The 23,887-nt window shown below is 40.2% G+C and overlaps 1 long non-coding RNA gene and 1 pseudogene across 3 annotated transcripts in view; both read left to right on the plus strand.

Annotated features, from left to right (window-relative positions):
- The window catches only part of LOC144579738 (uncharacterized), a 203,733-nt gene that overhangs the window by 67,406 nt on the left and 112,440 nt on the right, over positions 1–23,887 (plus strand). The window lies entirely within an intron of this gene.
- LOC144579735 (aldehyde oxidase 2 pseudogene) lies at positions 14,805–21,674 on the plus strand (annotated as a pseudogene). The gene is made up of 2 exons (XR_013527952.1): positions 14,805–15,702; positions 17,822–21,674. The product of XR_013527952.1 is annotated as an aldehyde oxidase 2 pseudogene (transcript).

A 23,887-nucleotide genomic window follows, 5' to 3' on the forward strand; every position in this document is an offset into this window, starting at 1 on the left:
AGAGAGCCAAATCATGAGTGAACTCCCATTCACAATTGCAACAAAGAGAATAAATTAACTAGGAATACAACTAACAAGGCACATGAAGGACTTCTTCAAGGAGAACTACAAACCACTGCTCAAGGAAATAAGAGTGGACACAAACAGATGAAATAACATTTCATGCTCATGGTTAGGAAGAATAAATATGAAAATGGCCATACTGCCCAAAGTAATTTATATATTCAGTTCTATCCCCATCAAGCTACTATTGACTTTCATCATAGAACTGAAAAAAACCACCTTATACTTCATTTGGAACCAAAAAAAGAGCTCGCATAGCCAAGACAATCCTAAGCAAAAAGAACAAAGCTAGAGGCATCACACTACCTGACTTCAAACTATACTACAAAGCTACAGTAATCAAAACAGCATGGTACTGGTACCAAAACAGTGATATAGACCAGTGAAAAATAACCAAGGCCTCAGAAATAATGCCACACACCTACAACCATCTGATCTTTGACAAACCTGGCAAGAACAAGCAATGGGAAAATGATTCCGTTTAATAAATGGTGTTGGGAAAACTGGCTGGCTATGTGCAGAAAGCAGAAACTGGACCCCTTTCTTACACCTTATACAAAAATTACCTCCCAATGGATTAAAGATTTAAACATAAGACCTAACACCATAAAAAGCCTAGAAGAAAACCTAGGCAAAACCATTCAGGACATAGGCATAGGCCTGGACTCATGACTAAAACACCAAATCAATGGCAGCAAAAGCCAAAATAGACAAATCGGATCTAGTTAAACTTAAAAAGCTTCTGCACAGCCAAAGAAACAATCATTAGAGTAAACTGGCAACAAACAGTATGGGAAAAAATATTTGCAAGCTGTCCATCTGACAAAGGGCTAATATCTAGAATCTACCAAGAACTTAAATTCACAAGAAAAAAACAAACAACCCCATCCAAAAGTGGGTGAAGAATATGAACAGATACTTTTCAAAAAAAGAAATTTATGTAGGGCTAAGGATGGGATAGCAGAGCATGGGGGAATTGGGGCGGGATAACATTAGGATAAATACCTAATGTCGATAATGGGCAATGGCTGCTGTCATGGTCTTTACCAAAGGCTTCAGTGTAGGGAAATGAACTCACTGCAGGTGAATGAACATTCCTCATTAGCCTAGAGCAGTGTTACCCAATAGAGCTTTCTGCAGTGATGAAAATGTCTTCTATCTGTGGTGTCCTATATAAGAGCTGCAAGTCAAATAGGCTGCTAAGCACTTGAAATGTGGCTAGTGTGACTGAAAAAAAATCAATTATAAACTTCATTTAATTTTAACTAGGTTTAATTCAGGTAGCCACAGGTGACTAGTGACTATCATAGTAGATGGCACAAATCTCAACAAAAATTTGCATATCCAATTTTCAAATGTGTTTTGCTATGCATGCATACTATTTTAATTTGTTGTGAATACTTAAACAAATGTGGGCTGCTATTGCCACATGGCAATGATTGCTTGAACCCAGTAGCCACTCTCCTTTTAACCAGGAGCTCAAGTTACTCATCTGCTACTGTTTTCTCTGTAGTTATTTCAGTTTGATATCTTTGATTTAGATGGAAGGAAATTATATGCATGGTTTTCATTGCTTCATTGGCTAGAAATTTAAAAGTATCTTTGAAATAAGAGCTGCTGGGGGAAGGATTCAAGACAGCGTGGTAAGAACAACTCAGGATTGCAGCTCTCAGTGAACGCTCAGAAGGTGAGTCAAAGCCACATTTCCAGACAAATCTTTGTTGCCCATGGAACAGGGAAATTCTCAGGTGTAGAAGAGACACGGGACCCAAGCGCAGCCGTTTTGGCCCTTGCGGCCACTTCGGCTGGCGCCGCAGCACAGCGGCACTCCGCAACACTCTGCACAAAACACACTGGTCCGGGAGCCCTGCTAAATAGGCAATCTGTGATTTGGGAGGGCAGATTAGCATATTAAACGGGACTTGGACAGTGAGCCAGTCCAGGAGATTCCTGGGAAGTGGCCTTTGAGCCAGCGCAGTGGGTCGCTGCACAGGAAATCACACAGATCCCAGTGCTCTAACAGCAGGTGACCAAAACACCTGAAAGAGAGCCATCCATTCAACTTAAAATTAAAAATAAATAAATAAGAGAAAGGCACTCTGAGGCAGGGAGCCAGGCGAGCAGGCTCGGTGGGTTTCACCCCCACAGGGACAAACAAAATAGCAATTCAAAATGCTCCAGGTGGAGAGTTTCACTGTGGGCACAGCTGAACCGAGGACGGTGCAGCTTGGTGGAAGAGGGGCGTCCGCCATTACTGAGGCAATCTGCCCCTACTGAGGTACACTCCCATTGCTGATGCAGCCTGCTGTTGCTGAGGCAACCCACCATAACAGAGAGACTCCACCACAGAGCGGAGCCCATGGTAGCAGGGCGGAGCCCTCCAAGGAGCCTGCAGCAACAGGGCGAACCCCACATCAGCAGGGTGGAGCCTTGGCAGGCAAATAGTGACTAGACTGCCTCCTAGCTGGGCAGGACAGTGCAACAGAGACTCATAAAGAAAGCCCTAACCCCCCGAGACAGAGCATCTGAGGAAAAAGAGGGGTTTTATATGTTCTGCTGCAGCAGACTTAAACGTACCTGCCTAACAGCCCTGAATGAACAACAAAGCTCACAGCTCAGCACTTTAGTTACTATAAAGTACAGATTGTCTCATCAAGCAGCTCCCTGAACCCTGTATATCCAGAGTCACCTCAAAAAAAACTGATCAGACTGATATTAGGTGGGCATCATTCTGGGACAAAGACAGCAGAAAAAGAACTGGTAGCATCCCTCACTGTTCTGCAGCTGCTACAGGTGTACCCCAGAGAAGCAGGGCCTGGAGTGGACCTAAGCAGTCATACAGCAGAGGGGCTAGACTGTTAGAAGGAAACCCAAGTAATAGAAATACCTCATCATCAACAATCTGGGCATCCACTCAGAGACCCAATCGAAAAGTCAGCAACTACTCAGACGACAGGTGGATAAATCCACAAAGATGGGAAGAAACCAGCGCAAAAAGGAGGAAAACACCCGAAACCAGAACACCTCACCTCCTACAAAGGACCAAAACCCCTCACCAGCAAGGGAACAAAGCTGGACAGAGAATGACTATGATGAAATGACAGAATCAGTCTTCAGAAGGTGGGTAATGAGAAACTTCTGTGGGCTAAAAGAACATGTTCTAAATCAATGCAAAGAAACTAAGAACCTTGAAAAAACATTCAAGGAAATGATAACAAGAATGGATAACTTAGAGAGGAATATGAATGAATTGAAGGAGCTAAAAAACACGACACGAGAACTTCATGAAGCATGCACAAGTTTCAACAGCAAATTGACCAAGCAGAAGAAAGAATATCAGAAGTCGAAGATCAACTCAATGAACTAAAATGAAAAACCAAGATTAGAGAAAAAAAGCAAAAAAAGGAATGAACAAAGTCTCCAAGAAATGTGGGACTATGTGAAGAGACCTAACCTACATTTGATAGGTGTACCAGAAGGGGACAAAGAGAATGGATTCAAGCCGGAAAATACTCTTCAGGATATTATCCAGGAAAATTTCCCCAACCTAGCAAGGCATGCCAACACTCAAATGCAGGAAATACAGAGAACACCACAAAGATATTCCGCAAGAAGAGCAACCACAAGGCACATAATTGTCAGATTCACCAGGGTTGAAATCAAAGAGAAAATAAAAAGGGCAGCCAGAGAGAAAGGTCCAGTCACCCACAAAGGGAAGCCCATCAGACTCACAGCAGATCTTTCGGCAGAAACTTTACAAGCAAGAAGAGATTGGGGGCCAATATTCAACATCCTGAAAGAAAAGAACTTTCAACACAGAATTTCATATCCAGCCAAACTGAGCTTCAGGAGTAAAGGAAAAATAAAATCCTTTGTGAACAAGCAAGTACTCAAAGATTTTGTCACCACCAGGCCTGCTTTACAAGAGCTCCTGAAACGGGCACTACACATAGAAAGGAACAACCAGTACCAGCCATTCCAAAATCACACTGAATGCTAGAGAGCATCAACAAAATGAAAAATCTGCATCAACTAACGGGCAAAACAGCCAGCCAGCATCAAAATGGCAGTATGGAATTCACACATAACAATGTTAATCCTAAATGTAAATGGACTAAATGCACCAATCAAAAGACACAGACTGGCACATTGGATAAAAATCCAAAACCCATCAGTGTGCTGTATCCGGGAAACCCATCTCACATGCAAGGATACACAAAGGCTCAAAATAAAGGGATGGAGGAAGATTTACCAGGCAAATGGAGAGCAAAAGAAAGCAGGAGTTGCAATTCTCATCTCTGATAAAATAGACTTTAAAGCAACAAAGATTAGGAGAGACAGAGCAGGTCATTACATAATGGTAAAAGGATCGATACAACAAGAAGAGATAACGATCCTAAATATATATGGACCCAATACAGGAGCACCCAGGTATATAAGGCAAGTTCTTAATGACTTACAAAGAGACTTAGACTCCCACATAATAATAGTGGGAGACTTTAACACTCCACTCTCAATATTATACAGATCAACCAGACAGCAAATTAACAAGGATATCCAGGGCTTGTACTCAGACCTGGAATAAGCAAACCTGATAGACATTTACTGAACTCTCCACCCCAAATCCACAAAATATACATTCTTCTCAGCACCACATCACACCTACTCTAAAATTGACCACATAATTGGAAGTAAAGCACTCCTCAGCAAATGCAAAACAACAGAAATCATAACAAACAGTCTCTAAAACCATAGTGCAATTAAGTTAGAACTCAGAATTCAGAAACTAACTCAGAACCACACAGCTTCATCGAAACTGAACAACTGGCTCTTGAATGTTGACTGGATAAACAATGAAATGAAGGCAGAAATAAAGAAGATCTTTGAAACCAAAGAGAAGGAAGACACAACATACCAGAATCTCTGGGACACATTTAAAGCAGTCTCCAGAGGAAAATATATAGCAATAAGTGCCCATATGAGAAGAGTGGAGAGATCCAAAATTGACACCCTATCATCAAAATTGAAAGAGCTAGAGGAGCAAGATCAAAAAAACTCAAAACCTAGCAGAAGACAAGAAATAACTTAAGTCAGAGCAGAACTGAAGGAGATAGAGACACAAAAAACCCTTCAGAAAATCAATAGCTCCAAGAGCTGGTTTTTTGAAAAGATTAACAAAATAGACAGACCACTAGCCAGACTGATAAAAAAGAAAAGAGAGAACAACCAAACAGATGCAATAAAAAATGAATAAAGGGGAAATCACAGATTCCACAGAAATTCAAACCATCATCAGAGAATATTACAAACAACTCTATGCACATAAATTAGTAAACCTGGAAGAAATGGATAAATTCTTGGACACTTGTGTACTCCCAAGCCTAAACCAGGAGGAAGCCAAAACTATAAATAGACCAATAACAAGGTCTGAAGTCGAGGCAGCAAGTTGAGCCTACCACACAAATAAAGTCCAGGTCCAGATGGGTTCAGAGCCAAATTCTACCAATCACACAAAGGGGAGCTGGTACCATTCCCTCTAAAACTATTCCAAATAATCCAAAAGAAGGGAATGCTTCCCAGATCATTTTATGAGACCAACATCATACTGTTACCAAAACCCAGCAGAGACCCAACAAGGAAAAAAAACTTCAGGCCAATATCCATGATGAACATAGATGCAAAAATCTTCAATAAAATACTGGCAAGCCAATTGCAACAGCACATCAAAAAGCTTATCCACCACAATCAGTAGGATTCATCCTGGGGATGCAAGGCTGGTTCAACACACGCAAGTCTATCAACGTAATTCACCACATAAACAGAACCAAAAACAAAAACCACATGATTATCTCAATTGATGCAGAGAAGGCCTTTGACAAAATTCAACAGCCCTTTATTCTAAAAACTCTCAATAAACTCGGTATCGGTGGAACATATCTCAAAGTAATAAAAGCTATTTACGACAAACCAACCGCCAATATCATACTGAATGGGCAAAAACTGGAAGCATTCCCTTTGAAATCCGGCACTAGACAAGGATGCCCTCTTTCACCACTCCTATTCAATATAGTACTGGAAGTTCTAGCCAGAGCAATCAGGCAAGAAAAAGAAATAAAGGGTATTCAAATAGGAAAGGTGGAAGCCAAATTGTCTCTATTTGCAGACGACATGATAGTATACCTAGAAGACCCCATCGCCTCAGCCCAAAAACTCCTGAAACTGATAAGCAACTTCAGCAAAGTCTCAGGATATAAAATCAATGTGCAAAAATCAAAAGCATTCCTCTACATCAATAACAGACTTAAAGAGAGCCAAATCAAGAACGAACTGCCATTCACAATTGCTACAAAAAGAATAAAATACCTAGGAATAAAACTCACAGGGAACGTAAGGGACCTCTTCAGGGATAACTACAAACCACTGCTCAACGAAATAAGAGAGGAAACAAACAGATGGAGAAACATTCCATGTTCATGGTTAGGAAGAATTAACATCGTGAAAATGGCTATACTGCCCAAAGTAATTTACAGAATCAACGCTATTTCCATCAAGCTACCATTGACTTTCTTCACAGAACTGGAAAAAACCACCATGAACTTCATATGGAACCAAAAGAGAGCCCGCATAGCCAAGTCAATTCTAAGCAAAAAGAACACAGCGGGGGGCATCACACTACTGGATTTCAAACTATACTACAAGGCTACAGTAATCAAAACAGCATGGTACTGGTACCAAAACAGAGATATAGACCAATGGAACAGAACAGAGGCATCGGAGGCAACACAACATATCTACAACCATACCATCTTTGATAAACCTGACAAAAACAAGCAATGGGAAAAGGATTCCCTGTTTAATAAATGGTGTTGGGAAAACTGGCTAGCCATGTGCAGAAAGCAGAAACTGGACCCCTTCCTGACACCTTACACTAAAATTAACTCCAGATGGATTAAAGACTCAAACATAAGACCCGGCAGCATAAAAACCCTAGAAGAAAATCTAGGCAAAACCATTCAGGACATAGGAGTAGGCAAAGACTTCATGACCAAAACACCAATAGCATTGGCAACAAAAGCCAAAATAGACAAATGGGATCTAATCAAACTCCACAGCTTCTGCACGGCAAAAGAAACAGTCACTAGAGTGAATTGGCAACCAACAGAATGGGAAAAAATTTTTGCAGTCTACCCATCTGACAAAAAGCTAATATCCAGAATTTACAAAGAACTCAAACAGATTTACAGGAAAAAACAAACAAGCCCATTCAAAAATGGGCAAAGGATATGAACAGACACTTTACAAAAGAAGACATACATGAGGCCAACAAACATACGAAAACATGCTCATTATCACCAGTCATTAGAGAGATGCACATCAAAACTACATTGAGATACCATCTCACGCCAGTTAGAATGGCGATCATTAAAAAATCTGGAGACAACAGATGCTGGAGAGGATGTGGAGAAAAAGGAACACTTTTACACTGTTGGTGGGAGTGTAAATTAGTTCAACCATTGTGGAAGACAGTGTGGTGATTCCTCAAGGCCTTAGAAATAGAAATTCCAATTGACCCAGCAATCCCATTACTGGGTATATATCCAAAGGACTATAAATCGTTCTACTATAAGGACACATGCACATGAATGTTCATTGCAGCACTGTTTAACAATAGCAAAGACCTGGAAGCAACCCAAAAGCCCATCGATGATAGACTGGATTGGGAAAATGTGGTACATATACACCATGGAATATTATGCAGCAATCAAAAATGATGAGTTCATGTCATTTGTAGGGACATGGATGAATCTGGAGAACATCATTCTCAGCAAACTGACACAGGAACAGAAAATGAAACACCGCATATTCTCACTCAGAGGTGGGTGATGAAAAAAGAGAACACATGGACACAGGGAAGGGAGCAACAAATGCTGGGGTCTATTGGGGGAAAGAAGGGAGGGACAGCGGGGTGCGGGGAGCTGGGGAGGAATAGCCGGGGAGGAAATGCCAAATGCGGGTGAAGGGGAGGAAGGCAGCAAAACAAACTGCAACGTGTGTACCTATGCAAATGTCTTGCATGTTCTGCACATGTACCCCAAAACCTAAAATGCAATTAAAAAAAAGAAAAAGAAATAAGAGCTGCTTTGGAACAAGTTACTTGAGAAGTTCAAGTCCATGCTGTGTGCTCAATGCTGACTTCAGACTGGGTTCATTCTCTGAAAGGATCTAAGAACCTCTGTCTGGTCAGTCTACCTTGTAGCCCAGCAGCTGACTGAATTTGAAAGCTGCACCTGTTAAATATCACCCCTTGCATTTTTCTGTGGTTTACATAAGAGGAAACTCTTGAATATGCAGGTGGATAGAGGTAGCAAGCAGATGTTACTGTTGTCCATGGTTTATCTGATTCTGGTTTGGAGCAGGTCTTATGTGACCATTAGAAATGAAGTGTAGAACTTTATAGCAATTGTAAAAAAAAAAAAAAAGATTGCTTTTTTATTAAAAAATAAAGGGTTGAATCACATGGCAGACATGGACATAGAATTATAAAACTGGAATTCTCCCCATCCATCTAGTGTGGGACTATTGTATTAAAACAGTTTAGAACCTGGCTAGGGACTACCTAGATAATGAAAACACTGAACTTACATTCAGGGCTGCAAGCGGTTCATATGTGACATACTGTGTTGGTGTTACATTTTTTGTGGATTTTGATGGGCATTGAAGATAATCTGAAATTATACTTGATCTGTAGAAGATAGAAAATTTTTAAAGTGTTAGTCATGTAAAGAACTCGCAAACTAATTCTTGAAAAATCAAATATACTAGTTTACAGTTCTGCTAAAATTCAAGTGCTTTGAACAAAGTTGACTCATTTGGAGTGAAGAAAAGATATATTATTGCACATTAATTATAAAAATAAATGTCCCAGAAGGATGTTATTCACTTGCTCTATATCTCATGGGCATGAAAAAAGATGAATTCTCAAGAGATTATTTTGATTTTTTAGATCTTTATTATTAAGGCAAAACTACCCAAGGAAATATAAAGACTAGAAATAACACTAAATGATGCTATTAGAAACTACTAAAATATTAGTGGAAAACTGAGGAGGTAAAGGAAAAAATTATCTTACAAGTAGAAACACAATCATATGAAAAAAAGAGACCAACATTTGGCATCTCCAGTAGATTACACATCCATAGTAACAACATTTTTAATATTTTTCAAATAATTATAAAAAATAAATTTCAAATTATGATGATAAAATAAACTTATGTGGTAGTCTTGGCATGACTTGTCCATTGTGGAAGGCAAGATGCAGAAATCTAAAAGTACCTTTGAAACAGAAAAACCAGCTATAGCGGTAGCCCACTATATATTAGAAAGAATTTTGTCCCATTTAAAAAAAATAATACACAAGATATTTCCATTCCTTTTCCTGGCTTTTTGCATCTCAAGGATAAATTATAATCTATGTCATCCAGGAACAAAGTTTAACATACAAACTGTTACAAATACATCTGCATGTTTCAGAAAAAAGCACGTGATTCAGAAAAATACCATGTGCTTGAGAGTAAGATTGCATGTACTAAAATTTGAGGAAGAGATATTCTACTAGGTTTGCCTAAGATTTGATGTCTTTCTGGGTTTCTAAAGGATATATAAATTACAGGTTGAGCAACCCTAATCTGAAAATCTAACATTCCAATATGTTTTGAGCAACCACACGATGTCGCAAGTGGAAAATTTCACACAAAAGTACTTAATGCAAACTTTGTTTAATGCACAAAATTATTTAAAATATTGTAAAAAATTAACTGTAGGCTATGCTTTTAAGGATTCTATGAAGCACAGATAAATTCTTGGAGCTTATATCCAAGTATGCTCACATACTCATACTATGATAACCCAGTATATGTAGGCCAATATTTTGAAATCCAAAACACTTCTGGTCCCAAGCAATTCAGATAAGGGATAGTCAATCTGTCTGATTCCTTTGCTCAGTTTCTTACAGTGACAACTTTGTCCCTAATCAAGATGTTTCATCCCAGGACTGGAATCTTTCTATGGTTTAGGTTCAATCTTCTGAATTGCCCCAGTCTGGAGTAATATGTTTGTTTCTATACCTTGTATTCCAAGCAACATGGAGAGAGTATGTGTTTAGAGGCAGGGAGACAAGATAGTGGGGGATAGATGATGTAACAAGAAATAGATGAACCCTCTAGATATTTAACTCAGAGAAAGAACACTTATAGAGTCACTAGAGCCACCTATGATGTGTGGCAAAAAAAATTGTGGGGTTGCATAAGCAATTTGAGACACCTCAAATCTGGTGGTCCAAATTTATGATTTTGAGAAAGAAACACCACTTGGCCAGGCTGCCCTCTTGGAACCATGACTAGACACAATAGCCCATATGGAGCCATCAATGCCAACTCCTGGGGCAGCTGGTGAGCCCCACCTGCAGAACTTGAGGTAGAGGGTCAGACTATATCTAGAAGGGAAGAAACAGGGTCCTGGATGGTCTCAGGTACCAAAGGGACTTAGAAAACTTCAAGGAAGACTCTATTGGTGACTGCATGGCAGTACAGGGAATCTTAACAAACATTATGAAAAATAAAGACAAGACTAGTCAGTACTGCTGTTCAAGGTAGAAACAGGCAGGTCTGGTTATTAGAGTTTGAAAACGTGTTAGTAATCAACATGGGCAAAATAAAGGATGGGCTGCCTTGGGTGAGAGCTGGACAGATTGCAAGAGCAACTTTTCACAAATGTTGTATAAGTAATTCAAACGTGTTATGTTGAGGTAAATTAATTTGTTCATTTATTTCATTAAAAAGTATTCACAATACCAAAGTAATACAAGCAAGTCATTATAGAAAATTACCTAGGAAATATAGCAGCGTAAAGAAGAAACTAAAAACTATGCACAATCCTATAACAGACCATTCTTGTTAACATTGTGGTATAATGTCAGTTCTTTACTATGTTTTCACATGTGAATATTTCACCTTTTTAATAATTATAAATGATGCTGCAGGAAGCATTCTATATAAATCTGTCTGTATCTCTGATTATTCATTAAGACAGATTCTAACAACTATGATCACTGAATAAGAAAGTTTGAGATCATTTTCAACCCTGAGAATTTATGCTTCCTTTGATGAGATTTAGCCACCTATCAAGATAATCTGTACACTATTTGTACTAGTACATTTGTACGAGTGCTGGCTCCAATTTTCATTAGGCATTATAAGGAAAAAAATTCACACAATGTTTAGCACATAGAAAGTCTGTATTCAATAAATAAAAACAAAATGCAGAAATCTAAAAGTAACTTTGAAACAGAGAAACCAGCTATAGTGTTTGTTTTTTTAATAATAACCACATGAGCAGTATAAAAACACTAAGAGGTATATTATGTACCAACCATCATCCTTAGCACTTTGTATATTTTACCTCTACTTTTGTATTCACTCTGTAAACTCAGCATCATTGTTTTAGACAAAAATAAAACAGAAAATAAATCTCAGAGAGGTGAAATGACTTACCTAAAGCAGCACAGCAAGAGGAAGCACCAGAATTAAATCCCATGACCTCCAAAAGGCTCCAAATCTGGTCTTCTATTCCCTCTGTCACTCTTTCTTCCTGCCTCCTCCAGCATTTGAATATATGTTTCCCTTTGCATGACATTTGAAGTGATTCTGCTTTTTCTATCTGTCCCAACCCTCAAATCCCAACTTTCCCAGATCTTTTACTTGCACCCTTTAATACTCATCTGCTCAGCAGTTTGTGCATGTTTGTCTTATATGGGGTGTCAGGTCATATGTGGGTGTGTATTTAATGTAGCATAGGGAGTCACACAATGCAAATAAACCATGCCAGGCATAAGAGCTTTTTCCCATTGTTCTTGAGATGTTGGCTATCCTCAGGTAAGCTTTAATCTTTACAGTTTGGATAGAGCCATAATTCAATATTTCTCTACTCTAAGGAAAACAATTGCATAAGAATGGCTATATGTGACAATTACACTAGGCACTGGAACTCAATATAGAAAGGAAGAGGTGGGGCTTTTTTTTGGATTTTTTTTTATTGCATTTTAGGTTTTGGGGTACATGTGCAGAACATGCGAGATAGTTGCATAGGTACACACATGGCAGTGTGTTATGCTGCCTTCCTCCCCTTCACCCACATTTGGCATTTCTCCCCATGCTATTTCTCCCCAGCTCCCCCACCCAGCTGTCCCTCCCCTATTCCTCCCAACAGACCCCAGTGTGTAGTACTCCCTTCCCTGTGTCCATGTGTTCTCATTGTTCATCACCCACCTATGAGGTTTTTCAAATAGGAGAGTGATTGCCCCATCCTCCCAGCAATTCCTGCCTCGTGAGAAGGCAGGCTCAGGTACCAAATCTCATTCTTATGAGAAGCCAGATATGTGAAACCTTAAAGAAAGCATCCTGATTTCAAATGTTAGCAATGAATGCAAATTTGAAACAGCAATAACATGCATGCTAAACAAAACGTATTTTAAGGCTTTATTCAGCCAGCAAACACCGGTTTGTAGTCTCTTTTACAGGCACAGATTGTTTGAATAAAAAAATTTGTTTACCATATTACACATAATAACTAACAAAATTCTTTAATCCAAGAAGGTCCTCATTAAATATTTATTGTCTAAATTCCCTGATAGCCTATGGGAAACTATAAGCTTTATTTCATGATAGAAATTATTATTCTGTTGGATTACGACAATAAATCTTCACAACATATATGCCAAGCATAACCCCAGGAAGAGTTTTGTTTTAGAGAGCTTACTTTTTTGCATTCAGGGAGGTATTCTATCATTTCCAAAACTGGACATTTATTACTTGGAGAATTATGACTAAAAACCTTAAGACATTCATCCCATCTATAAAAAAATGAATACATAAGACAAGCAGAGGTCTTCAACCTTCTGTTCTCACAACAGTTGAAACTCAAGATTATTATTTTTATTTTTTTGCGATGGAGTTTCACTCTTGTTACCCAGGCTGGAGTGCAATGGTGCGATCTCGGCTCACCGCAACCTCCACCTCCTGGGTTCAGGCAAATCTCCTGCCTCAGCCTCCCGAGTAGCTGGGATCACAGGCACGTGCCACCATGCCCAGCTAATTTTTTGTATTTTTAGTAGAGACAGGGTTTCACCATGTTGACCAGGATGGTCTCTATCTCTTGACCTCGTGATCCACCCGCCTCGGCCTCCGAAAGTGCTGGGATTATAGGCGTGAGTGACCATGCCCGGCCCAAGATTATTTCTTTAGGAGAAATTTAAACTTAATCTTATTCATGAAATGCAATGTTTGCCCTTGGTTCTGATGGAAGCAACATGTAAATCAAGATCAACCCAGTAATAGGATCCTTGTCCATTAATAGACATTAGGAATATGAGAACATTTTGGGATAGCTGTTACAAGCATTGTTCTGTCTGTTCTTCTAAATGTCTTTCAAAGAAGCCAGGACTATATTTTCTTTCTCTCCTAAAGCCATAAAATAGTAAGTACTTACAGACCTAATCATGTTGGGTGCAGATTCCACATCCACATACCTACACCATCAATGTAGTACTGGGCCGATATTTAATAGCTAACTGATGAGGTAAACTACAAATTAACACATGTGAAGTGAATTGAGGAGCAGAGCCTCTGCAAAGAAAAGTTGGCCCCTTTTCTTCATATCATCCAACTGAACAGGGTAAGAAGGTGCTTACCACCAAGGAGGAACTAAATCTACAGCAGGATACAGAGAAGAGCCCATTTGTCTCCAAGATCCTATCAAATTTTCTGTTAACTCTATCAGTAAAACCCATCTAGTGTATCTGTATTATCAGTAGAAAAGTTCTGGTTGAACACGTTCATTAAAAAGTGCTTTAAAGGAACAATCAACAGAAGATTTTTGAGACTGCCCATGCTCAAAAACAAGGTCTTGATCTGCCTTGACTATGAGATTGTTCACTCTGCGTCCAATATTACCTGACACTGAGTGTGTATGTCTATCTGTGATTAAACAGAAAGTGATATTATGAGATATTATGAGAAATTAGACAAACTATCCTCTAACTTCATAATTAAAACTCTCAGAACATGGTTTAGAAACCAACAACCACAAAAGATTATGTGCTAAGAGATACCCCACTAGAAGACACTGATAACAACCTGTACTTATCTTGGGTAATATTTTTGCCAGCATCCAGTTTTAGGGTTTCTATTGGCACCTGTCAGGCAAGTTCACAGAGGGCAGTGCAGAGTTTGCTTGACAGTGACATGGTGCCAGACACTACACATGCCTGAACTCCTGGAGTCTCCTAAGAGTGCTGTGAAGCTTGGTCTTAATGTGCCCATATTTTGTTTTGTTAAAAAATATAAATGGAAGATCACAGAGGTAAAGTAATGTGTCTGTTGCCACTAACAAATTCATTTAAAAATTATGTAAAAATTTAAAAATAAGAACTAAAGGAGTATAGTTGGATTGCTTGTAACACAAAGGATACATGCTTGAGGGGACAGATACGCCATTCTCCACAATGTGTTTATTATGCATTGCAAGCCTGTATCAAAACATCTCATGTGCCTGATAAATACATATACCTTCTATGTACCCACACAAATTAAAAAGTAAAGACTTCTTAAAAATTTAGGTAAACAACTGATATTTCAAAATTCTGATTAATGGCTGAAACTCATTTCTTTTCTCTTATTTTCTTTCAGACTTTGAATCATCCCCGACACCAGAAAACACTTAATGACAGTGGGCAGGAAGACAGTGTACCTTTTGCTCCTGATGGTCATAAGATTATAAGTGCGCACCACCACCATTGGCTAGTTTTTAATTTTCTTTTTTTTTTTAAGATGGGGTTTCACCATGATGGCCAGGCTGGTTTTGAACTCCTGACTTCAGGTGACCCACCCACCTCAGCCTCCCAAAGTGCTAGGATTACAGGCATGAGCCACCACACCCGGCTAGTTTTGAATTTTCAGTAGAGATGGGGTATCACCATGTTGGCCAGGCTGGTCTCAAACTGCTGACCTCAGGTGATTCACCACCTTGGCCTCCCAAAGTGCTTGGATTATAGGTGTGAGCCACTGCACAGGGCCTAAATTACATTTTTAAATTCTTATCTCTCCATATTTTGTTATAAAAATTTTCATACTTTGAAAAAAGTTAAAAGAACACGACAATGAATACTCTTCGCTTATATGTGTCAGTTCTTAACATCTCACCACATTTGTTGTATGTCCATCTTTATATACACATACATGTATCTGTTATGTATATATGTATCTATATTATTGTATCAGTCAAGATTGCCCCCCCCAAAAAAAACAGAGCCATGAGAATGTATCTGTATCAATATCTATCATCTGTCTGTATCTCTATATAGAAATAATTCTCTCTCTCAATCTGTATGTATATTTATTTTAAGGAATTGGCTCATGCAGTGTGGGGGCTGGCAAGTCTCAAATCTGGAGGGTAGGGTGGAAAGCTGGCAACTCAGGACTGAGTTGATGCTGCAGTCTTAAGGGAGGATTTCTTCTCCAGGAAAAACCTGGTTTTGGTCTTAAAGCCTTCAACTGATTGAATGAGCCCTCACACAGATTACTGAAGGTAAACTTTACGAAGATCAACAGATTATAGATGTTAACTAGGTTTACAAAAACCTTCACAGCATCACCTAAATGAATGTTTGATTATAAGTTAGGTACTGTAGCATAGAAGAATTGATACTTGAAATTAACCATCAGGCCAGGTGCAGTGGCTCACACTGGTAATCCCAGCACTTTGGAAGGCCAAGGCAAGTGGATTGCTTGAGCCCAGGACTTTGTAGACCAGCCTTGGCAACATGGGGAAACACTGTCTCTACTAAAAATACAAAAATTAGCTCAGCATGTTGGCATATGCCTGTAGTCCCAGCTATTTGGGAGGCTGAGGTTAGAGGATCACTCAAGCCTGGGAGCTCAAGGCTGCAGTGAGCAGTGATCGAGACACCACACTCTAATCTAGGCAACAGAGGTAGACCTTGCCTCAAAAAAAAAAAAAGAAAAGAAATTAATCATCAAAATTATCTATATATTTCTCTATATATTTCTCCATCTCTCATTGTATACGAGAGACCACACCTGGCCTTTCTTCTTTTCTTTTGAGACAGAGTCTTGCTCTGTCATCTAGGTTGGAGTGCAGTGGCACAATCATGGCTCACTGCAGCCTCCAACTGCTGAGCTTAGGCAATCCTCTTAGGCAATAAATACATACATGTTTGTAAGTGTCCATGAAATTTTTTTTTTTGAGACAGAGTTTCACTCTTGTTGGCCAGGCTGCAGTGCAGTGGCATGATCTCAGCTCACCACAACCTCCATCTTCCGAGTTCAAATGATTCTCCTGCCTCAGCCTCCCGAGTAGCTGGGATTACAGGCATGTGCAACAATGCCTGGCTAATTTTGTATTTTTAGTAGAGGTGGGGTTCTCTATGTTGGTCAGGCTGGTCTCGAACTCCTGACCTCAGGTGATCCACCCACCTTGGCCTCCCAAAGTGCTAGGATTACAGGTGTGAGCCACCGTGCCTGGCCAATTTTTTTTTTTTTTTTTTTTGGTGAGGGGATGGAGTCTCGCTCTGTTGCCCAGGCAGTAGTGCAATGGCATGATCTTGACACACTGCAACCTCTGCTTCCAGGGTTCAAGCAATTCTCTTGCCTCAGCCTCCCAAGTAGCTGAGATTACAGGCGCCCACCACCACACATGGCTACTTTTTGTATTTTTAGTAGAGATGGGGTTTCACCATGTTGGCCAGGCTAGTCTCAAACTCCTGATCTTACCCCAGCCTCCCAAAGTGCTGGGATTACAGGCTTGAGCCACCACGCCTGGCCACAAAATTTGTATTTTTGATGGACCATTTGTAAGTAAATTGCAGAATCCTTACACTTTATCCACAAATATGTCAATATGTTTCTACTAGGGATTGGGACTTTCTTTACTGTACTATTGGCACAACAAGGTAATTTAACTTTCATACGACAACATTACAATTTCCCCAATTATCCCAATAACTTTTTAAAACTAGAATTTACTGAAGATTAGTTATTGCCTTTAATTGTTGTCTCTTTAATTTTCTAATTATAGAGCAATTCTCCACCTTTTTTTTTCATTGTATTGAATTTTTTCTTTTTTTTTTTTTTTTTTTTTTTTTGAGATGGAGTCTCTCTCTGTCACCCAGGCTGGAGTGCAATGCTGCAATCTTGGCTCACTGCAACCGCTGCCTCCCAGGTAGAAGCCATTCTCCTGCCTCAGCCTCCTGAGTAGTTGAGACTACAGTTGTGTGCCACCATACGTGGCTAAGTTTTATATTTTTACTAGAGACAGGGTTTCACCATTTTGGCCAAGCTGACCTCAAACTCATGGCCTCAAGTGATCTGCCCACTTGGCCTCCCAAAGTGCTACTAGGATTACAGGCATGAGCTACCACACCTGGCCTTTCTTCCTTTCTTTTGAGACAGAGTCTTGCTCTGTCATCTAGGTTGGAGTGCAGTGGCACAATCATGGCTCACTGCAGCCTCCAACTGCTGAGCTTAGGCAATCCTCTTCCTTGGCCTCCCAAAGTGCCTGGCCTCATACTGACATTTTGAAGAGCCCAGGCCAACTTTGTTATAGAATCTCTCACAATCTGGGTTTGAGTTTGACTTTTTCCTTCATGATTGATTCAGGTTAAAACATTTTTTATTCTTTGAGACAGAGTCTCACTCTGTTGCCAGGCGCTACACTGGAGTGCAGTGGAGTCCATGTACACGCTGCTCAGGAACCACCCACAGCCCTGGGAGGAGCAGCTCATGGAAGCCCTGGGGGGTAACCTATGCTGCTGCACTGGTTATCGGCTTATATTTGAGAGTGGAAGGACCTTCTGCATGGAGGCAAATTGCTGTCAACAGAAAGGAACAGGAAAATGCTGCTTGGATTGGGGAGAAAATGACTCTTCCCCACTTGGCAAGAAAAATGAGATTTGCACGAAGTTATTTGCAAAAGAGGAGTTTCAGCCCTTGGACCCAACCCAGGAGCTCATATTTCCCCCAGAACTCTTGAGGATGGCAGAGAATCCAGAAAAACAAACGCTGACCTTCTATGGAGAGAGAGTTACCTGGATCTCCCCTGGGACCCTCAAGGATCTCCTGGAGCTGAAAGCGAAACACCCCGAAGCCCCTCTCATTCTGGGTAACACCTCACTGGGACCTGGAATGAAATCTCAAGGACATTTTCATCCATTTCTCCTCTCTCCTGCAAGGATCTTTGAGCTGAGTATGGTGACAAAAACAAGTGATGGACTGACAATAGGTGCTGGCTGCAGCCTGGCCCAGATGCAGGTCATCTTGGCTGAGAGGATATCTGAGCTCCCAGAGGAGAAAACACGGACGTACCAAGCCCTCCTGAAGCACCTGAGGAGTCTGGCAGGCCAGCAGATCTGGAATATGGCATCCTTAGGGGGGCATGTGATGAGCCGGCATTGCTATTCGGACCTGAATCCAATTCTTGCTGTGGGCAATTCTACCCTCAATCTGATTTCAGCAGAAGGCATACGGCAGATTCCTCTAAATGAACATTTTCTTGCTTGGTTGACAAGTGCAGACATTGAGCCAGAAGAAATTTTGGAATCTGTGCATATCCCGCACTCTCCAAAGTGGGAATTTGTGTCTGCCTTCCGACAGGCTCAGTGCCAGCAGAATGCCTTGCCCCACGTGAATGCCGGCATGCGAGTCCTTTTCAAAGGAGGCACAGACAGCATTGAGGACCTGCACATTGCCTATGGAGGAGTGGGGGCTGCCACCATCAGTGCACACAGATCCTGCCAGCAGCTCCTTGGGAGGCGCTGGAATGAGCTGATGCTGGATGAAGCTTGCAGGTTGCTGCTGGATGAAGTCTCGCTCCCAGGCTCAGCCCCGGGTGGCCGGGTGGAATTCAAGAGGACCCTAGTCGTCAGCTTCCTCTTCAAATTCTACCTAGAAGTTCTACAGGAACTGAAGAAGCTGGTGAAGTTATTCTCTGCCTCCGGGTGCTCCTGTGTATTCACTGGCTGGGGCTGCTGAAACAAAGTACCACAGCCTAGGTGGCCTGAACAGTGGAAACATGTTCCCTCACAGCTCTGGAGGCTGGAAGTCCTAAACCAAGGCATCAGCAGGCCTGGTTCCCTCTGAGGGCTGTGCAGGAGAGACTGCCCCCTGCCTCTCCCCTAGCTCCTGCTGGTTTGCTGGCAATCTTGGGCACTCCTTGGCTTCTAGAAGCATCATCCTGATCTCTGCCTTTATGTGAAGTTCTCCTGTGGCACATCTGTGTCCAAATTAAAGCCCATCCTAACTACCTCATTTTAACTTGATTGCCTCCATGGTAAAGGCCCTTCCTTATTTGGATAAGGCCACATTCTGAAGAAATGGGGCTGGAGTACTGAAACTTCAACATAGACATTTAGAACAGACACAGTTTGGCCCATAGCGTCTGGCTCTTATGTGCTCCTTGCACCCATAAGCTCACAGCTTTCCCATCACTTTGGCAAACTGTCTTGCACACAGCCTGCTCCACTACCTGTTACCTGCTCTATTCAGGCCTTGTCAGTTCCCAGCCAGCCCTCCTCCTGGGATCCAGCCTGGAAGGGCTACATGAGGCTCATGATGCCAGACTCTGCAGTCTGCAAATGTTGACTGTGTGCCATGAACATTGAAACACTGCGGGGTCCCTGCTGCCAGTGTGCAATTTTTTTCTTTTAAAATCAACGTTATTGAAGTGTAATTTACACATTACAAAATGCACCTATTTTAATTCAGTGCATGTTGACAAATGTGTATATCCGTTGTTGGAAATAGATGCTCTGTGTCACAAAGAAAAAAAAAAAAAGGAGGTTGGCTCACTGCATCCTCCACCTCCCAGGTTCAAGCAGTTCTCCTGCCTCAGCCTTTGGAGTAGCTGGGACCACAGGTGGGTGTCACCATGCCCAGCTAATTTTTGTATTTTTTAGTAGAGATGGGGTTTCACCATGGTCTTGATCTCTTGACCTCGTGATCCACTCACCTCAGCCTCCCAAAGTGCTGGGATTACAGGCGTGAGCCACTGCGCCCAATCAGGTTAAAATTTTAGTCAACTAGTACTAAATAAGATGAGACATTCACTGCCTGCAAATCCTGACTTAAGGACGGATGAATGAATGTACTGTCACACCATTATAGTGACTTAAGTGGGCTAGGGATGGCCATTGGCTGCTTTCAGAGGGGGCTGCTTTCAATCAACCAAGACCGTCTGTCCATCCATACATTTATTCACAACGGAGGTTCTAAGTCAACACACATGTGGATAATTAACATGGTTAAAAGGGTAGCTTTTCCAGTGATAAAAGCTTTAGGTTCTGGGCCCAGAGTAAACCCTATTAACAGTTAATTCACCTTTGATCTCCTCCTGAGGGGGCCATCCAGCACAAAGTTCACATGAGAAAATAGAGTGGAGACAAAGGGATGTGGGGTAAACAGACTTAACTGAGAAAACCTCATCCCTATCTTCCTAACTTAATGAACTGCCAGCTGCCTTCAGCCTGCCCCAGTAAAATCTTTCGGCCTTCCAAAAGGTTTGAGACTAATCTATGACTTTTCCCAATATATCTTTAATATTTTGCCAATCACCCCAAGTGAATAGCAACAATAAGCAATGCTGTATACTATCCCATCAAGAGGCACATAGTATCAGTCCTATCATTAGTAATGCTAAGTTTAATCACTTGGGTCATGATCTATTTGCCAGATTTCTCTATTAATAAAGATGTGTTTCTGGCTTTGAAATGTACAAATGATCAGATAGTTGACACTTCGTGACTATTGTGCTCTTCAACAACATTTCATCTAATGGTACTAGTGTCCGTTGATGATCTTTGCTTGAATCAGTTACTACAGCAGAGTTTGCAAAATGGTGATTTTCTAATTCTGTAATTGCTTCTTCATTTATTAGTTGACATTCTCCTGTAAAAAGAACTTTCTCCTCTCCTCTTTCTTTTAGATTATTGCTATTGAAGAAGGGAATTAAACAACAGCAATAATAGTAAAAACAAAACCTTATAATTTATAGTTGCTATATAATAAGGTAAATTTTGCTGTGTTGTGAGTTGTTTAATGTAAAACCTAACCCCCAACTCTGCTTAAAATTAACTAGCTCCCTGTAAAACCTACCGTATCTCTTCTCTTCACATTTGCAACAAAGTTCCCAGGCATCTCAAGATTCCTGTTTTTCTTGTAGTCCTTGCTGCAAGGTCACAGGACAAAATAACACCGAAAGAATGTACAATGCTTTTATCAAAATGCTATTTTTCAAATGTAACGTACAGCACAAAACATGTTACAAATTAGTTCACTGTTCTTTTTTCTGGCTTCTGTAATCTTGTTAGCTGCTATGTCATCCTGGATGTATAAAAAGCACCCCATTTTCTTTCTCCTGTGCTCAGCCTTGAAATGCTAATCCTCTGAGCCAGCAGCCACCTGTTTCTCCCACTGGTCTCTGGTATCCTGGATATTCTGTAACATTATGATTTATTATTTTTAAATAAATAAGTGTTTTATAATCCATTACTATTATTATTGCTTTGGTATCCAAAGTATCTCAAAAATGGCCAATGGGAATCCCTTGAAGATGCATCATGGGTGTTTTTTACATGTCCTCGTTATTTTCTGAGCAATTTCTTACTTTCTGGCACAGAAACTATGAGGTAGTTTCTCCCAAGCATAGGCCCTGTTTAAAAAAAAAAAATTGGCCAGGCACGGTGGCTCATGCCTGTAATCCCAGAACTTTGGGAGGCCAAGGCAGTGGCATGATTATGGCTCACTGCAGCCTTGACATCCCAGGCTAAAGCAATCCTCTCACCTCAGCCTCCCAAGTAGCCAAGGCTACAGACCTGTGCTACCACATCCAGCTAATTTCTGTTTTTTGGTTCTGGTTTGGTTTTGGTGAAGCAGCATTTCCCCCATGTTGCCCAGGCTGGTCTTGAACTCCAAGACTCAAGCGATCCACTCACCTTGGCTTCCCAAAGTTTTGGAATTATAGACATGAGCCACCATGCCTGGCTTAAAAGTCTTAAAGAGCTTTTAAATTAATGGCTTTATAAATTACAACAACTCCATTGACAACCAACAACCAGAACACTGTTTGAAAATGTAAAAGTAGGTTTGCCTGATAGTTGCTTCTGGTAATAAAACAGTTAATTGAAGGATTGCTATCCTAAAAGAAAAAGAACTAGATAAATGTTTATGAAAGTTAGGCTTAGATTAAACAGGTTGAAATCTTGAGTTCAGAGGAATAATAATAAATCTCTGTCCAGCATAAACATTGTTGTGTCTTCCACATAGGCTAAAACAAGCAAAAGCCAATGGGAAAAAACTTCTAAAACGCTTCCCTGCCTGCATTGACTAGTCAAGCAAGCCAGACCAGTAAACAAGACAAATTTGTTACTAATTCCAGGCCACTTGGAGATTTTGTTTTTCTTATACATTTTAGCCAGTTTAAAATGTAAACATTTAAATATTTAGCCCTAAACTCATTTGAAGCTATAAAAAGGGTAAAAACAGTTTGTTTTTCATTGAAACTTCTGTGGGAACTGTTTTGCCTAAAATTTTGGTTCACGGCCTTCATTAGATTACTTTTCAGGTCAAATAAAAATTTAGCCATGTGAACAGGTCCCATTTTGTCCAAAGGTAATTTGGATCCAATTGTCTTATATAAACTCATGTTTGTTTTACTGTCACATGACTAAAATTCTAAAATGAATGCTATAAGAGCGTTGTGTGTGTGTTTAGGTATGTTTGCATACATGCATATGTATTATGTTCTATGTTGTGTTTACATGGTAAAATACAGCATTATCAACCAAAATTCCCTTAAGAAATTCTATTCAGATTGGCTTAGATAAATGAGCATTCATGTAAACATATGAAATAATTAACTGAATGCTTTTTTGTTCATGTGACTTAAGTAAATTTTGACAAGCTGATTTTAAATTTGGTAGTAAAATAAAAATGTCTTCAGAATTGTCAGTATACATTTTTGTCTGGATTTACTGGTCAGACAGTTTTATATTTGTGCCTACTAGATGTTTTAAGTGTAAGGGCTTGACACAAATGTTATCAAATTATAAATTCAGCCTAAAATCAGAATAGTCTTAATATTGTTGCTATAATGAAAATAATGGTATCTTCTGAGTTATAGGTAAAATATCCATATATTTAAACTTAAGGTTCTTATTTAGGTGAACACCTGATACTCATACTCTATAAAAATGGTTAACAGGGAAACAACTTGAAATAACTAGTTTTATCTAATATATCAGTTTTCATAACTAATCTAGGTATGATTCTTATAACAATTACAAATAGATTAATTACATACATGTAAATGAGAAATGTTAATAAGATTTTTATGTAATTTGAAATCTTAATGTTATGTTAAATTAAGTGATAAATACTCAGAAATATCTGGATCATTTCCAAATAAGATTTTTAAAAACTGAAATTGCTGGCCAGGCACGGTGGCTCACACCTGTCATCCCAGAACTTTGGGAGGCTGAGGTGGGAGGATCACAAGGTCAGGAGTTTGAGACCAGCCCAACTAATATGGTGAAACCCTGTCTCTACTAAAAATACAAAAACTAGCCGGGTATGGTAGCATGTGCCTGTAATCCCAGCTACTGAGGAGGCTGAGGCAGGAGAATCGCTTGAACCTGTGAGGCAGAGGTTGCAGTGAGTGGAGATCGCACCACTGCACTCCCGTCTGGGGACAGAGCAAGACT

Source organism: Callithrix jacchus, chromosome 16 (genome assembly GCF_049354715.1).
Source record: "Callithrix jacchus isolate 240 chromosome 16, calJac240_pri, whole genome shotgun sequence".
Classification (NCBI taxonomy): Eukaryota; Metazoa; Chordata; class Mammalia; order Primates; family Cebidae; genus Callithrix; species Callithrix jacchus.